Source organism: Myotis brandtii, unplaced genomic scaffold, assembly GCF_000412655.1.
Source record: "Myotis brandtii unplaced genomic scaffold, ASM41265v1 scaffold97, whole genome shotgun sequence".
NCBI lineage: Eukaryota > Metazoa > Chordata > Mammalia > Chiroptera > Vespertilionidae > Myotis > Myotis brandtii.
Window position 1 is genome coordinate 1,438,591 of NW_005372020.1, and position 4,286 is coordinate 1,442,876.

The 4,286-nt window shown below is 50.1% G+C and overlaps 1 protein-coding gene across 1 annotated transcript in view; it reads right to left on the bottom strand.

Moving 5' to 3' along the window:
• The window catches only part of UPB1 (ureidopropionase, beta), a 26,250-nt gene that overhangs the window by 6,095 nt on the left and 15,869 nt on the right, over positions 1-4,286 (bottom strand). The gene's annotated exons all lie outside the window — the stretch shown is intronic.

Sequence of the window (4,286 nt, forward strand, 5' to 3'; positions counted from 1 at the left end):
CTGATCGGTGTTTCTCTCTCATTGATGTTTCTGACTCTCTATCTCTCTCCCTTCCTCTCTATAAAAAATCAATAAAAAAAAAATATATTAAAAAAAAAAACTTCCTATGTCGCATTTTCTGAAGGTGATAACATCATAGATATTTTTACGCTTAAAAATGTCTAATTTCGTGCCAATAGGACTGTCTCAGCTCCGCGCTCATCTTATGGGACCGCCGCCTGTACGCGGTCTGCCACTGATGGAAATGCCAGGATATGGCACACGACTGCGTTCCTATGCTCTCTGGCTAGATGCCACCCGGGGGCTAATTCAATAGGGAATTTCATTAAACGCACTGACTTTTGTTCGCTCTCTTTTCGGATAGTGGGTGCATAGGTATGTAGCGACAGTTCAAAGAACACTGCATACCAGGTTCAAAATGGCGGTTTCCGCCCGGCCGGCGTGGCTCAGTGGCTGAGCATCGACCTATGAACCAGGAGGTCATGGTTTGACTCCCAATCAGGGCACAGGCCCGGGTTGTGGGCTCCATTCCCAGTGTGGGGCGTGCAGGAGGCCGCCGATCCATGGTTCTCTCTCATCACTGATGTTTCCATCTCTCTCTCCCTCTGCCTTCCTCTCTGAAATCCATTTTTAAAATAAATATAAAATTGCAGGGGAGGAGAGGCACCGCGATGGGGCTGGGCCCCGGGGCCTCTGGCTGAGTGTGTTCCATCCCTTGCGGCCTGAGCCACACTCTTCAGGACCTTCCCGTCTAATAGGGTGAGCCTGCCGGTGGTCCCTGGCCTTCTGCATGTGTCCTCTAGGCCGTCTTGTTCATACCCTTTGCCCACTGAGCTGTCTGTCTGTCTGTCTTTCTCTTCTGGGACAGTTAAATTCTTTGTTTGGACCAATTCCATCCGCCCTGTCGATCTGCCCCCTCCTGATAACCGAGTTCATGTCTTTCAGGGAGATGAGCCCAGCAGGCCTTCCCGACGCCTGCTGTCTGGCGCCCTGTGGGGAGGGGTATGGGTAGCTGTGTGATGTGACTGGTCAGCGATTTAACCGGTTGCAACCTGTTGGGGGTGATCATCATCGTCAACCTCCCCCGAACACAGGCCACATGCCCAGCACAGTGCCACGCCCGGTCATAGGCAGCCTGTTCCCAGACACCCCTGCGAAGCAGACCTGACCCTCCTCACCCCACGGAGAAGGAAGAGAATCCTTAGCACCCCCATTCCTTCCAGGCCCAGGAAGCCTGGGACGAAGATGGTGTCAAGGGCAAAGAGGTCACCAGCGGCACCGCCACCCTCTCAGCAGCCAGGGGTGGTGGCCAGGGAGGTGCCTAAGTGGGCGCCAGGCTCTGCCAGCAGCAGCCCGGTGGGGGCCTTGGCAGCAGGCTCAAGACTCCCCAGGCTCCTCTTCAGCGAAGAGAGATGAACTGTCTGGAGGAAGCCAACAGAGGAGCTGTTGACAGCAAGCCCCATCCTTAATGAGCGTTCCTTCTCGGCTTTCAGAGCATTAGGGGCAACTCGGCGCCCCCAGAGAATAACACCTCCCTTCCCGATGTCATTTCAGAGGGAGGCGCTCCCAATCTCTCCGTCTCCACTCTTCCCATGTTAATGGCTTCGTTTCCTGTTTACACAACCATCACCATGTAAACTAACTTTCAAAAGAAGGATGTGGGATGGAGGAGGGGGAGGCTGGCTGGAGGGGAAGGGGGTTCCCCATTCATTAAACCAACACTCCCCGAGTCAGGCTGTAAGCCTAGAGCTGGCTCTGCCCGCAGGAGCTGCCGCCTAGACAGAGTAGCTGAAGGGTGACCTGGTGCGGCTGCCATGACGCCACCGAATACCCCGTTCTGTGTCGGGGTGTCCCCTGGGCCCCTGGAGGAGGAGGTGCCTGTGCGAGGCCGTGATGGATGAGTGGGAGTTTTCCAGATCCAGCAGAGAGGAGAGAGTTGGTTAAACCACCCATAACTATGTTTTAGTGTCTGTCATGTACCGGCGATTGTTCGAGCCACTGAAGAAAAACACGGGGTGGGGGAATGAGTAAACAGAACGTAGCCTATCCCACAATGAAACAAACGAGCGACACCCAGACTGGCCTCGCGGGGCTTGGAGTCTAAGGGAAGAGCCAGGAAAATCGGAAGTGACATGCAACCAGAAATGTAAAAAACATGAGAGAAACGCCTGGGTACAGATGGCAGACTGGACTCGCACCGTGATTCTTTCCTGACACCCCACCTGCATGTCAGCACAGGGATTTTTATGTGAAGGTAGAAACCACCATGGATGGGCACTGGGAGAGGGACAACAGCCACAACACAGGAGGCTGGAGAGGACATCTTGGGGGACTGAGAAAACGGAGTCCCTCTGGCCGTGGAGGAGCCCAGGAGGCACCCTACCCTTCACCACAGGCCCCTCGAAAGCTCAGGAGCCAGAGGCGCCGCGTAGCTCTGAAGGTCGGGACGCAGGAAGGGGTGACAAACAGGAAGGATCGGTGGAAAGTCTGTTTAAGAAGCAGTGGGAGGCCCAGATCCGTCCTCTACTAGAAGAGGCTGGGATGCGCCCCGCCCGCCCCTGCACAAGGCCACGGGCTCATTCTCCAGAGAGAGATAGGCAGAGGGTCTCAGGCCCTGGGGAGACCAGGACAGAGAACAGCATAGTGTCCAAAGCAGAGGGAGTAAGTAAACATCAGCGTTCTGGACCCCTGTTCTCCTTCTCTTCTTGGCAGGAGATTAGAGGGATCCTCTCCAGAGCATCTGACCAGTCTGCAGAGAATGACCTGGAGACAGTACCGTGGGGGATTGCATAACCAAGAGCGAAACTGGGTCATCCTACCATGAAGCTCGGCGAAGAAACCCGTCCTACAAACTCAGAGATTGCAATCAGCTTGTTCACCCCCAAGTCTGAAAATAGAATCCATCAGGGGTGAAAAGACCAAAAGGAGTAAGAAAGGACTATGTAGGAAGAAAAAAAATACCACTTAATATCTTCAGAGATAAGAGAAGATAGTGCAATTATAAAATAAAAACAGGATGTGATAAAAAAGGAACTTTCAGACCAAAAGAACTCTGATAAGGTCAAAATATGAGAGCAGAAACCAAAGACTAAATAGCAGGCTGAACGCCAAATTAGATAAAATCTACCAGGGAATTGAGGGGGGGAAAAAAGACAGAGATGTAAAAAAACCCCACAAAATGAAACATTAAAAAAATAGGGATTGAGCCCAGAGTTCCAATATCCTAATAGCAAGAGATCAGGAAGAAAGCAGAGAAAAAAAGGAGGGGAGAAAATCACTATTGAAACAATATAAGAAAATTTCCTAGTTTTGAAGGACCCTAATTTCTAGACTGAAATAACACATGGAGTGCTTAGAATAGTGGACTAAAATAGATACAACAGCATGTCATTATGCAATTTCAAAGTATTAGAGAGAAAGAGAAGCTCTTACAACCTTCTGGAGAAAACTACCTGAAGCTGGAAGACCATGGAGCAAGGTGTTTAAACTTCTGAAGGAAAAAGATTGCTGACCTAGAATTCTATACCCAACCAAACTATCAACCAAGTCGTAGGAGAAACATATTTTCAGATGTGCAAGGTCCCCAAAAGGTTACCTCCTGTGGGTTTTTTCTCAGGGAACTGTAGTTGACCCTGAAAACACAGGGGTTAGAGGCAACAACCCCTCCAGCAGTTGAAAATATTCGTGTAACTTTTGATTCCCCCAAAACTTAACGACTGATAGTCTATTGCTGACCGGAAGCCTTACCGATAACGTAAACAGCCGACTCACACATATTTTGTGTGCGATATATATTATATACTGTATTTTTACAATAATATAAGCTAGAGAAAAAGAAAATGTTATTAAGAAAAGAAAAAATATATATTAATAGGACGGTACTGTGCTGTATTTATTGATACTGTAAGTTTAGGTTGTCTGTTTAGATGAAAAAAAAAATCATGGATAAGTGAACCCTCACAGGTCAAATCTACGTTATTCAAGGATCAACTGTACTCCACCCAAATGAAGGAGCAAACCAAGAAAGGGGAAGGCGTGGGTGGGAGAATACAAGAGCGCGGCCAAGGGACTCCCCAGGATGACGGTGACGGGGAATCCCAGGACGACCCTGGCCAGCAGAGGGGACACCCAGCTCAGACCCGAGAGAGTCAGAAGGCCACGGGCCACGTGCCTTCCAGGAGATGAAACCAACAGACAGCTTTAGGAAACTGGCAGAGAGCTGGGGTAGAATTTGCGGCAAGGATGCAGAACACAGAGCCAGTTCCAGGGCAAACAGAAAGCTGTTC